This window comes from Manacus vitellinus, unplaced genomic scaffold (assembly GCF_001715985.3).
Source record: "Manacus vitellinus isolate BGI_N305 unplaced genomic scaffold, ASM171598v3 scaffold_47_pilon, whole genome shotgun sequence".
In the NCBI taxonomy this organism is placed as follows: domain Eukaryota; kingdom Metazoa; phylum Chordata; class Aves; order Passeriformes; family Pipridae; genus Manacus; species Manacus vitellinus.
Window position 1 is genome coordinate 245,446 of NW_021940585.1, and position 13,710 is coordinate 259,155.

The 13,710-nt window shown below is 53.3% G+C and overlaps 1 long non-coding RNA gene across 1 annotated transcript; it reads right to left on the reverse strand.

Moving 5' to 3' along the window:
- Nucleotides 1-8,791: 8,791 nt before the first annotated feature.
- On the reverse strand, nt 8,792-11,530 carry LOC108640900. The gene is made up of 3 exons (XR_001921574.1): nt 11,462-11,530; nt 10,786-10,841; nt 8,792-8,969 (listed from the first exon to the last, which is right to left on the reverse strand). It is a non-coding gene; the product is annotated as an uncharacterized LOC108640900 (long non-coding RNA).
- Nucleotides 11,531-13,710: the final 2,180 nt, after the last annotated feature.

Below are 13,710 nucleotides of genomic sequence, written 5' to 3' on the forward strand. Positions count from 1 at the left end.
AGCAACCTGGGCTAGTGGAAGGTGTCCCTTCCAACCCAAACCAGCCTGGAATTCTATGCAGTTGCACCAGGAGATAAAGGACCAGCCTGAAACAAGCACCACCAACCCCTATGAGCTACTTCCCTCTCCGTGCCTCAGTTTCCCCAGATCTGGTGCTGTGCTAATCCAGCCAGGACGGAGCTCTCTGGGAAAAGATGTACAGAAGGAAGATCCCAAACTGGATTCCTGGCACTGGGATGGAGGTGTCCATCCCTGCTGACCCCCACAGCAGGCACAAAAACACCCCCAGCCAGAGCCCTGTAACCCTCCCAACTTCTCAGACCTCAGCCTGATTTTTCCGCCCGTAATTTTTTATATGAAAAAAATCAGATTATCAGAGAGCCCGGGACACACAGGACACGCCACGAGACAGATGAAACCTTCCTTATACCCAGCCATGGAGTCCAAAATTAATCAGCTACGGATTAACCGGGTCAGGACGTAATTTAATAACAAGTGAGGGAGAGTTCCTGCTCAGAGCCAATGTGGTCCCACACCTGGTGTGCCTGAAAGCTGCTGCAGCCCAGCACAGACAGCAGGAAAATGGGAAAGCCAGGTGGGATGAAATGGGCTCTGCAGGGCTGAAGGAATGGGGACCATCTGGGTCCGGGCCAGGCTTGGCTGCAGCTGAGCCCTCCTCCTCTGCCCGGGGCTCAGAGTCGGGATTTTAACCTGATTCAGGAAGACTGAGATGGGTTTTTGACTCTGAGGGTGCTGTGGTGGCTTTTGGGGGTGCTGAAATGGCCCTTGGGAGGCTGAAGGTCTGCTCTGCACCAGGATTCATGGAGCAGTTGGTGCTGCCAAGGGTTTGACACACTTTAGGGAGCATCTGATGAATGAAACACGGACACAAAGCACTTTGGAAGGGCTTTGATAAGCCTGGACCTGAAGAGATGTGAGGAAGTGGGTGCCTGGAGGGAGCTCTTCCCTCCTGAGCATCCTGGCTCCACCCGGGCGCCTGGCTGGGGCCAGGGCGGGCAGCCACCCCTCACCCCCCTTCTGCTTACTGCCCTGTAACACGATAAAGAACTCGATTCCAAATCGATGGGAAACTTTCCCAGGCTGCCCAAAAGTGCTGGGATAGAGGCAAAGCCCCCTCCCTGACCCAGCAGCAGGAGCTCAGAGCTGCAACCTCAGTCTGCTCCTGGGGGTGAGCAAATGACTTTGTCCCCCCTCAAAATCCGCACTGGCAGCAAACCCTGGAGGAGGACGGTGGCCAGAGCCAAAAACGGATCGAAGGGATGAATGGAAAGCAATAGGAAGCTGCTAATCGGGTCAGACAGGTTCCTGCATCGATCCCAAGGTTTGCAGCAGCAGCACTAAGAGGAGCCCGTGGTAGGTTTGGGGTCCCGGTGTCGCTCAGGGTTTGTGGCATCACACGCTGAGCCAGAGCCAGTGCACAGATCAGGGCACCCCCCAGCACATCCCAGCAACCCACAGACCCCCCCCCCAGGTGAAGACACTGTGATCTGGACCCGGCAGCAAAAAATAATTAAGAGTAATTAAGTAATTGAGATGGTGCCAATGAGACCCTCTGACTCCTGGTAAAGCCGGGGTTCATCCAGCACACCCTCTGGGATCGGCAGCACTTCACCCTCCCTCTTCCTCCAAGGACAAACCAAACTTCCCCTGTGGTCACCACGACCCAAAAAATACCCCCCAAAAAAAGAGGGAAACAGCGCCCGACTGCCCCAAACCCACTCACCAGCCTCTCCTCCCCCCTGTCCCCCACGTTCACCCCACCACAACCCAACCAAGAAGGGAGCAACAAACCCGGCTTTTGCATCGTCCTCATCTTCCTCCAGCGCGAGGGGACCCCCGTCCCCCCGTTCCCATCCCCGTGCCAGGGGGGGCTGCCCAGCCGTGCTGCCCCTTCCCCTCTCCCGGGCAGGGCTGGGCTGCTCCAGCCTCTCCTGCGGAACGGCGATGGCAGTGCCCACGTGAGCCCAGTGGGACTCCTTGCCCTCGTTCTCCTTGTGCCTGAAATGGGTTCTTTGCTCCCTCCCTGGGCCCTGCCCGGCAGCAGCAGCGGCGCCCAGGACTTCCAGCCACCTCTTATAGGTCTCCAAAAGTGTTCCACGGTGTTTGCTTGGCAAGTAAGGGCGAGGAAGGAGCAGCCTGAAGCAGAGGAGGAGGAGGAGGAGGAGGTGATGCTCAGATGAGACCTTTTCTGTCCCCTCCATGCAGAACTGCTTGCTGGGACAGTGCTGGTCTCACAGGGACCGTCTTTATTTGCACCCAAGGAAGGAGCAGCTGGAAAAACAGGGGTCTCCACTGCTCCCACCCCCAGCACGGCCACACACAAAGGAACCAGCCAGGTGGAGGCACCCAGGGCTCTGCTGGCCATGGGGCCCTTTGTCCAGGCACTTTTCCACCATCTGGGCCTGGCTTTGCTCCGGTACATGGGAAAATCCCCCATTCCCAGGAGCCTGTGATCACCATTGCAGGAGTTCCCAAAGTCCTGGAACTTCAGGAGCAGGAACTGCCTCCCCAGAGGGCTTTTTCCATCTTGTTTTTATATGATCAGGGGAGCCTGTTCCTCCACGAACCCCTGTGGGGGGTCACACCCTGATGTACCTCTCTGGATCGTGGCTGTGCCTTGGAACCAGCCTGGAGCAGCCCCTGGCAGGTGCTGGGCAGAGGTTCTGGATGTGGCCACAATCCCTCTGTTATTCCGAAGATCCTGTCCCCCGTCCAGGCAGATGTTTCAACTCCCTGCCTCCTTTTCCAGAAGGATTTAATGAAACCACAACCATTTCCCTTTCCATTTCTCCCCCCAGCCCCTGCAGGGACCTCTCCCTTCCCTCCCTGTCCCAAAACTTCACAAGCAAAGGTAAAACCACGAGTAACACCCTGGGAAGGGATCAGACACTGAGGACTGGGGGAGCATCAGCCAGGGCATTTCTAGGCTGACCTCCAAAAGTCATCTGCATCCTGAATCCTCATGCCAGCATCTTGGGATGCTGAGCTTTTCCCTCAAGCTTTATTTCATCCTGTGTAATTGGGGCAGGTTTCCATGCTGTGCCATTGAATTGGGAAAGGAAAATATTGAGCTCAGCCTGCACTGAGCCCTTTCAGGGCATCCCAAGAACAGGGGTGTGGGGGGTGTGCAAAGCTGGGGTCTCCCAGAGGTGCTGCTCCAGAGAAAACCCAAGCAAATAAAAAGAAAACTAGATCCTGGAAACTCAAGTCTGGAAAATCTCCCCATAACCGTGGGGAAAAGGACATCTCAAAGGTCAGACAAAGCAAAAAGCTGCCCCTTGGGGCCCTTTTCCCCTGGCAGCCTCAGGCTTCTCATACCAAGTTGTAGCTGATTTTGCCTTGGAGCAGTTTCCCAATCTCCTTCCCATGACCTCTGAAAACAGATCCAGCCATGCCCCAAGGCAGCCAAGCCTGGGGGGTGTGTGGCCACCCTGGGTCAGGGGGGTCCTGGTCCCTCCTCCACACCTGGGGGAGCCCTGACACGACCAGGGCAAAACCAGTTTTCCCTGTGCATGCCATGAGCTGAATTCCATCTTGGGATGCAATGGAAAATCAGCCATGGGGCCCAGACATAGAATCTTGGCTGTAAAAACTGCAGGTTTAAGCCATTTTGGGACTGGGGGAGATGTAAAAGGGAACAGCTCAACCAAGGAGACCAAACCCTATTTCTCTGGGAATCAGCAAGACAATAATTTTTTCCCCATTAAAAATTAGGCTTTATTTGGTTGAGGCTTTGCTTGGATGGAAATTTCTAGAGTCTCTACAGGGATTGTCTCCCACTGAGACCATGGAATTCATCACACAGCAAACAGGAACTAACAGTTCTGGAGTAAATCTGGGGTGCCACTTGATTGAACTTGCACCCAACACCAACCAAGGAAAGTCTCTGGCATCTCTGAGCTCTTCCCCCCAGTCCTTATCCCCAGGGACTCATTTTCTATGGACTTTTCCATGAGAATTTGGAGGATGGAAGTGCTGTCAGTGCAAGCACTGAGCACTGAGCCAGCAGCAGGACCCACAAGACCAGGGAAGACAACCAAACCCAGACTCTCTGAAACCCACGTTATCCTTCACCACTAAACACAAACTGTACCAAACCCACTCGAACCAGCAGCAGTTTTGACCCAGCATTCCCATTAACCCTCCCCACACTGACCCAGTGAGAATTCCCACGTTCCCTCCCCTAGGATCACCTAAAACACCCCTTTCATTTCCAAACCAACCTAAAAAGAAACACCCCACGAACTGTTATTATTGCAGCCTGAACCTGGTATCACCACACCTGCATCCCATTCCCTCCCCACTTAATTCATCCCCACAGAACACACACTCCTGCCACTGCTTTGGGCTTTCAGTGACTGCTTGGCACCCTGGATTTCAGCCTGCCAGAAACACTCTTTTCACTCCAGGTCCTTGGGGTTTAACAGGAGCAGGCTGAAGGAGGAAACTAAGATTTTCTGGGAGTGTTTTGAGGTCTTCAACGTTTCTCACACATGTTGCCATTAAGCAGATTTACAGCAGCTGAGGATTTTCTGATGGAAGCCTGGCAAATCATTCAAACACATTAAAAAGATCACAGCTAAAACTGACCACTTTATTTAAGCCTTGGAAGAGAAACAGAGGCTGTAAATGCTCAAAGCACAGAGTGTTTCTGAGTAGGCTGAGGCACAAAACCAAGAGCAGCCAAAAATCCTGTATCAGCACAATTTGGTATAAAAACATGAGTCAAACATCAGTTTAGCTGGAGATAAAGGGAAACCTTTTCAACCAGGTGATTCTCTCATATCCTAGTGATAACAGAGTAAAATAAGTGGCTTAATGTAGGTGGGAACTTTCCATGGGTGTTGGGCTATAATGGTTATATTTCCATTATATCATCAATGTCCTCCAGGCTTCTATAAGCACAATAAATACAATTAAAACCAGTCACTCACCTCCAGTGTTGTTCAACCAGCCCAAATGACAGCCCTTCCCTGAGCAATAGGAGGATCCTGGGTGGCTCTGGACGTGGCGAGTGCCTGCACGTCTCTGACACGCAGGTGAGGATTAGAGTTTGTCTCAGGAAAGACTCAGATTCAGAAATCCTACACCCTCGTGAAACCCTACCTTGCCTTGCTGTCCTTGGCTTTAAAGGAAACACAGTGCTGCAACCAGGGCTCTGGTGCATCTTCACACACAGGGTAACAACTGACCCCAAAAAAACCCCCAGACTCCTCAGGAACCACCCCCAAGGCAGAGGTTGGACCCCCAAGAGCCCAGGTCCTGAGCTGAACCCTCCCAGGGAGAGTTTTAGTACTTGGGAACAGATTTATCCCCACATGGGGTGAGGGATTCCCTTGACATTCAGACTTTCCCACTGGGCAGCAACACCTGTTTTAAGAAGTAGCATTTGTATTTTAAGACGTAATGGCACCAAAGAGTCCAGCAGTTCTTGCCTGGCAATATATGGGTCTTGGTCCAGGCTCCTGGTCCCACCAAGGCACGTTCCTGCCTCAACAGGAGCTGCACAACCTTGGGATTGGGCCCTGGTCTCACTCTCTTCCCTGTGCAATGCTTTAGGGAAATGAGTTCAGAACTGTGGGGTCCGGTTGACTTGTGGCCCCTCCATGTCCCAGGGAGGCCCTGGGAGCATTTCAAGGGATTTTTCAGGAGACACTGAGCATCCCACCCTGTGGAAAACTCCCAAAGGAGCTCTGCATTCACCTCTAAGCAGCATCAGCGACGCTGGGGAAGAGGGAACACGCTCCAAGGTCACAGAGGGGTCTTCCCGACAGCAAAGACCCACCTCGTTCCCACCCAGCACCAGCTACAGGAGATTTTGGTTGCTTTGGTGGGTCCTTCCAAGCCTGTGGTATAGTGTCCTGGTCATCTTTACCCCAAGAATCCATGGGATGAGTTAAGCCCATCATCTTCTGGTGAGGAGGGTGGGAGGAAGGTGCACCCTGGAGCTGCAGCGTGGCCATCAGCTTGTTGACCAGCGTGGATGGGTCTTCTCCACCTCTCCTTGCTCTCTCTGAGCTGACTGCATCTTAATATCAGGTATATCCTCCAGTCCTGCAGAAATCATGGACAGCAAGAGGTAGCATGAAAGGTCCATGGCTTGCCCAAATCATCAGCTTGGCCATTTTGCTTTAACCCAACCCAGCAGGAATCCAAAGTCCTCCCTCCTCCTTCAAGCACCACCCAAGGCCATGCCTGCCCAGCCCCCTCAGAGGTGGGAATTTCCCAGGGGTTACAGTTACACCACAGCAATGGGGAATCTCATTAATTACTCGTTCAGCTGAATGGTGGTAACGAAGGCACGGGACATATCGAGAATCATGTTTGCATGGCAAGTGGCACAGGAACACCCAGAGAGGGTGATGCTCCACAGAAAGGCCTGAAGTTGTTACAAGGACGTCAGAAGACTTGATACAAAAAGCTGGCTCATTAAAAGCTAATGAGGGAATAAATTATGCACCCACTCAGGTGGATTGTGTTTCTCCCTCCTCATCACCATCTCCATCACCTTCCTGCTCACTGCTTTCTGTCCCACTTGGGATTTTTTTCTGCTTTATTTTCCTACTTTGCAGGACTTATATCTGATCATCACCAAAAGCCTCAAAGCTGAACCCAGCCTCTCCTCAGGTGATGCCCAAATCCATCCGGAGCAACCCAAGGGATCACCTGCCACCCTGAGCCCTCCCTGAGGAGGGCCAGACACTTCCCCCCTCACACCAGGGCTGCTCCTGCTCCCAGAGCCCCCTCGATGCCCTGGAAACCTGAAAGAGAAGCTCCAGGCAGCAAAACAAAAGCTTTCCAGCATGTTTTTCTGCAGGATGTGCCGTGCCCTGCCTGCCATCTGCCCGGCCCGGCGGGAGCAGCCGGTGCTGGGAGCAGCCAAGCGCCAGCAGCTCCACTCCAGCCACGCTCCAGTGGGTCCCTGGCAGGTGGAGAGGGGTGGGGAAGGCTGAGAGAGGAGAAAAAGGGAGGGGTTCTGCACTTGGGACTTGGGGTTCCCAACATCCCCAAAAACCAGCTCAGGAGAAGGGAAAGCTGAGACTGAGTCAGTGAAAGGAGATTTGGGGGTTCCCCGTTCCCCGACTTGGCCGCTGCCCCAGTGCTAAGAGAGTTCTGGCATCTGCCTTGGCAGAGCATTCCCAGCTGGGATAAGGCAGCAGCTGCCTGGGCTGTGGGCAGGCTGGCACTGCCACCCGCTGCTGTTTCAGCTGGGACAGCGATTTTGCCTCTTCCCTTCCCCAGCCACGTTTCCCTCCTGGTCTGTGGGCAGCACTCCGGTGTCTGCCCGACACTGAGCCGGGTCTGTCCCGCCCACTGCTCCCTCCTGAGCTCTAAATCCCCGTCCTGAGTCCATCTGCAGAGCTGTTAAAGGGAACCAAAGTCTGTGGGAGTGAGTGTTCTGGTAAACACCTTGGATTCCACCACCCCTGTGCTTTGGGGTTGGCTCCTGCCAGTCAGAGGGAAAACAGGGGATGCTCACACAGGAGAACTCTCCACTATTACTTTGATTTTGAGGTGTCAGATACCCCAACCACTTCCCCAATACACAGAGGAGGTGAAGAGCATTTAGGACAGAGCCAGGAGTGACATCCCAGCCTCTGGACCAGCTCTTTGATGGAAGGAGGATGGTCCCTGTGCCCTGAGGCCCCTTTTCCCAGCTCTCCACCTTCTCTAACCTTCCATTACCACTTTCTCTGCCCACTCTGATTTCATGGCCGGGGCTATGCAATCCCTCATGCCCACGGTGGGGCAATCTGATCCCCCTCCCCTTGTCAGACTGTCCACAGACACCATCACTGATCAACCCAGACCCTACAGTGACCCCAGTGAAGTCCCTCCCTGCGGGACTTGATGCCCAATTCGATGCTTCCCCAGCTCCTGTTCCGTACCTGTCACCTCCCCGATGGGTTTGGATAACCCCAACCCACGTCACAGCAGCTCCTGGTCACCAAAATCAGGCTATTCTGTATCAGTAATAGGAGACTCCCAGCACCTCTGACCAGGGCACATGTCTGCTCCCTGGGGAGAGCAGCATCTCACCCCCCTGTCCATGGAGGATGGCATCAAAGGATCCTTCTCCAGCCTGAATTTAATCCCCCAACAGTCTCCTCCCTGAAGGGTCGTTGCTGCATCATTTTTCTTCAGCCAAAGGATGGGGAATCACAAAATGGTTTGGGTTGGGAGGGACCTCACAGCTCATCTCCTTCTGTGGGCAGGGACACCTTCCACTAGCCCAGGCTGCTCCAAGCAACCTGGCCTGGGACACTTCCAGCAATGAGGCACCCACAGCTTCTCTGGGCTGAAGGAAAGGAGAGGGAGATGGTTTCTTTTCAGATAATGGGGGAAGCAAAACCACACGGATGGAAAATGAAAGGCTGAAGCAAGGTCATAATGAAATTCTGCCCCCTGGGAGCCCCTGGAAACCAAGGAAATATGGAGGAGGGGGAGGAAAGTGGGAAATTAGGTCCTTTCTTCTCTCTGCACATGCTGGGGACAGCCAGGAGGAAGGCAAGGGGGTGGCTGTAACTGGGCTCAGGGGAGGGGAAGCTCCTCCTGGGAGGTGCAGGAGACAAGGATGAGCCAACATCCATCCTGAATGGACATTCTTGCTTTATGGAGTCACAAGGTCAAGCACAGCATCACTTCATTGTCTCAGAACCCTTTCCAAAGCGAGATTACAGGTGGGGAAACTGAGGCACGAGAGGGTTGAGCTGCCAAAACATCCCTCACACGGGGTGTGGGAGGTGCAGGTTTGTTCCCTTCACTCCTCTTTCCATCCACAGCCTGAGGGAGCAGCTCTGCCTGTTCAGGTTCCTTCAGCTGAGCCTCCAAATCATGCTCCTGCAGCAGCTGGAGCCTTGGAACAGCCAGAAGAGCTTGCTGGTGTCTCCAAAGCAGCAGTCTCTGTCTGCTCTTTGGTTACTGGCTCTTGTCGGCCACGGGTGACTCTGAAAAAACGACCAAGAAAATTAAAGTTACTGTCAGTAATCTTAAATTCACCTTGCAGGGAAAGTGTGCCCCTTCTGGAGAAGCTTCAGTGGACAGTAAACCACAAAAAAAGATCAAAATAGCTCGTACCAGGCATTAAATCCAACAGTGCCCCTGTCTGGGGGATGGAAATACAGCAGCTTCATCCAGGAGGATTTTTACAGCACGACACATTTATTTAAATCTCACCAGGATTTGGGACAACCCAGAGGCTCCAGGATCCACTGGCTGCATCCAGCCCCAAATCCAGGACTGTGCTGCTGAGGAATTGGGGTTCTCTGCAGGGGGGAGGGAGGGAACGTGGCTCATTCATCCCAAAAAAGGGTCCTGCAGGTCTTGGCAAGTGGCTGTGGTATGACAGCTCCTGCCAGAAGAGGACAGTGGCGCCCGTGTTTTATTTAGGAATGCACCAAGAGGGGTGGAGAGGGCTCGAGTTCCATCTTTGCTCTTAAAAATCACCCATTTCAACACCCACAGCAGGATCTGAGGGGGATCGAGGCTCCTCCATCGAGCTGTGGGTGCAGAGAACATCAGCTGCAGCAGGGCTGGGCTGCTGGGAGGGAGAGGGGATGAGTTCCAATGAAAACTGAGTCTGGAGCCATGTTTTCACCTCCAATAAAATAGGATTTACTGGGCCTTGGAAAGGTGAGAAGGGAGCTGCTTCAGTTGGTGCCACCACTCCTAGGAAGGAGATAAAGGGTGTGCATGGACTGAATATTCCTCTTCCTGCACTCAGGTAGAGAAAAAACCAGAATGGAAACACCTACATATCAATATGAATTTAAATATGATATTAATATGCATATAAATATCATATAACTACACAGGAACAAGGATTCAAGCTGTTCCCTGTGTCTTGACATACTTTCCTGACCCCAAACTGAGGTCATCTGACCCCAAAGGTGAGCCTTGCCCACAGCAGAGGGGCTGGCACAGGCTACCAGGAGAATTCCTGGCCTGGAATTACAAAGCTGAGGATCTAAGTGGGAATCTGCCAGGCCCCACTCAGGACCCGGGGTCCTGCTGCTGCTCCTTGCACTGGGGAGGAAGGTGAAGGTGGGAATATTGGGTGGGACTTTCTTGCTACCAAAAATCACCAAATTAGGGATGTAGGAGCAAAACACCCCATGGATTCAGCACCAGCTCTCAGGTGTTGCAATGAGAGATGGAATCAGAGCTGTTTCATGTGCTGAACCTCCAGTCTGTGCATCTCCCTCTAAAAAACATTCACCGCAGGATGAAGAGCCAGGATTGTCCACAAACAAGTGTTTTCTCGGCCCCACTCCTCTGGGGCAGGGGGAAAAGGGCCTCTTGGTGATGGACACCAATGTTTGGATGCTGCAGGAACTGGGAAGGACCTGTTTCCACTTCAAATTCCTGCAAACCCCTCCCTTTCCTGCTGGCTGGGAGCTCAAACAGGCTCAGTAACCTTCACTCCTGTGATGGAGGGAGGACACAAAGGGCAAAGAGCCCGTCCAGGAAGGGTCTTGGTGGAGATGAGCCTTCCCAGCATTCCCCTCAAATACTGTTTTCTTTCCCCAAAGCTCAACCCTTGCAATCCAAAACCCGAGAGAACTCCCAGAGCTTGGCAGATCCACGTGATGACCTGTCACATCCCACTTCATCAGCTCCCTCTGCAGCCCTGCTTGACCAAGCAGAAATGATGGGAAAAGACCTGACAGGCAGGAGCCCCTTCTCCTTCCTTTAATTCCTTCAGCCATTCCCTCCCTTTTCCTGATGTTTAAAACCTCCTGTGGCTCCTCAGCTTCTGCAAACCTGCAGTGATGGCCCTGGAATTTAAGGGGGGACAAGAGCCCTCTGGAAAATTTACCCTGTTTGGGATGGAAAAGAGAAAAAACACCCACTCAGCACCGAGCAAGTCCCTTGGGCTGGGCGAGATTGCACTTAAACGTGGATAGAATCATCAGGAGTTCTTGGACACTGAAATATCTGTCACCCCACAGCTTTCCAGGGGCAAAATATTTAAAATAAATGTTTTAAAAAAGAAAAAAAATCAGCATTTTTTCCTAACTCCAGGTGGCTCCTGGGGAGCCAAAGCTTCCCCTCCACCCCCCATCCATTCTCCTGCTCCTGCCAGCCCAGCAGGAATCACCCCCCACGCCCCTCCTTCCCACCGTGTGTGCCCGGAAAAGAGTTGGGAAAATTTGCTGCTGTAAAACAAACCAACCCACAGAAACCCACCTCGGCTCATCCCTCCCATTAACAATCTCTCTTCCCCCTCTCGGGATCCCACAGGGGAGGAGGATGAGACAGGAGCTGCCAGAAAACTGTCACAACATCCCCGGCACCGCTGCCTGTGAAATGCAGATCCGCTCCCTCCGACAGCCACGTCCTGGCTTTTATTCCTGCCTAAGGATCTAAACTCAACCCATCCCTCCCTTACACTCTTCGTGGCCCCACTCACCTGCTCAAATTCGAGATCAGTACATACCTGGCTGTCCCAGTAACACCAGCAGACCGGGGATGGTCCTAAACTGGTCTCCCTTTGCCAGACGTCCTTTCCTAACCTCAGGCAGGTGGAGCTGCTCACCAGATTATCTCTCCTTAGGTGCCCAACTAACCCGCAGCCTTGGGAGGCTCCAAATTCTCTGAGAATGCAAATTAGCTGCTTTTCCTGGTGGTTGGGACCAGAAAATCTGGGTGAAAATCTAGGAATGGATAGGGAATAGGAAGGCAAAGGTGATGGTGCTGGGCATCCTGTGTGAGCCCAGATCCAGGGTGATGGCAGCCTCCTCCCTTCCCATTCCCCACTGTTTCCCTAAGAGGGTGAAAAGCAGTGATGGAGATGCTGGACCATCCATGAAGATGCAGGATCAGCTATGGAGATGCTGGACCATCACTGAGGGTTGGCCCATCCTCTCTGTCCCACAGATCCCAAGCAGAGACAAATTCCAGCAGAGTCCAGTAGGGCTCTGCAGCACAGTCCCCAAGGTGCACATCCCTGGAGATGTGACATGGGAAAAGTCTGGAGGTATCATCCCCATCCCTGTCCTTCTCCATGGTCCTTCCTGGAGGAGCCAGGGGCAGACAAACCTCTGTTTGCACCCACAGAACAGCGAGATGTCCTGCACCCCTTGGAGAGCTGAACTGGGGGAGCCTCCACGTGCAATTCCCAAGTGGGAAATAGCTCCCTGGGAAATAATCCTGCTGGGATTAGGGAGAAACACTCCTTTTCATCCTTTCCAACATTAGCTGCCCCTTGGCAGCCCATGTCCTGACTCAGCCCTGCAACTTGCCACCATCCTCCCAACTCCGGGGGGCCTCTTGGAAAAAACTTTTAAGCAAAATATTAGAGTTGTTCCCCCCAACTGTGATAAATTCCTGAAATCTGGGAAGGCAGAGGTTGGCTTTGGGGGTTCACAGTGGGAGTTCCTCTTGAAATCCCACATCAAACTGGATCTGCCTCTGGTTTGGGCACAGGGACAGAGATAGCCCCTGGCCTGGGCTCCCCCCATCCTTGCTGGAATAAAAGGTCAAAATAAGAACTGTATTTCTTGGAGCCAGGAATGACTAATTCTCCTCTGGGAGCAAAGAAATAATTACGGGTCTTTCCCAGGGAAGGGAGAGCCCTTAATTATGAAGCTGAGCAAACCCTCGGCGTAACCTTCGGAATTTCTCTCCTCCTCTGATCAGCTCCTGGCACCTGATTTCTCCATTCACTAAGTGGGAATGATCCCTCTCTCCCACCTCACTGGCATGACACAGCCCTCACTGGGACACCTCCGTGGGATTAATTCTGCAGAATCATTCCATTTTTTTTTTGGTTTTATTGTTGAATAAATTCTTAGGGAAGCCCCAGAGGTGGTACGTGCCCACTCATGCACAAACAGGGAAATTCAGCTTTTTCCATCTACAGAAATCCAGGGAATCCTCTGTTTGCAGGCTAATGGTGCTCACCAGGCATGGAACTGGTGCTGCTCCATAAGAACCCCCGGATTTTGGGATGCAGGCATCCAAATGCTGCCTTTAATTTCCTCTGGGGGGAAGGGGGGGCCGCTAGGAAACCCTTTCCCAAGAAAAGCTAAAAAATCATCAGTTACAAACCCAATCCCCCAGATCTCTGGCTTGTGGCTGTTTTGGGCATTGGAAAACTGAGACATGGAGGGATCGTTCTCCCAGCGCAGGTGGGAGCTGAGCCCAGGGCCAAAAGGGGGCAAAACCCAACTGCATCTGTGGAGTCCAGGGATCAAATGCCCATGGAGACATGTGGGATACACACATGGGGTGTCCAGCAAGTCTGGTTGGATCCCACGCTTGGGAAGGGAGTTTATAGGATGGATAATGGGAAAATGCCTCTTGGATCTTGGCATGGGTGGAGAGCAGCTGCTCAACCGCCCTGGCAGCCCCGTGGGGCTCAGTCCTGCTCTGTGCTGCACCAGGAGCTGCTTCCCGGCTTCCCACTCCTCCTCGTGCTGCTCCAGGAAGGATTTGCAGCCTCTGCGGGGCCGAGGGAGCTCTGAAACCCCTTTTGAATTCTGCTCTCGCCGGGGATGGAGAAGGAGGCAGAGCTGCAAATCCAGCAGCCTCATTCCACGCCTCCCGCCGCCCGCAAGGAACGAGCAACAGCCTGGGAAGCTGGAGGGGAAGGGATCCTCCCGCGGCGGGAACCAGGGGAGCCGCGGGACAGGGATGTGCTGGGGAATCAGGGGAGCCGCGGGACAGGGATGTGCTGCGGGAATC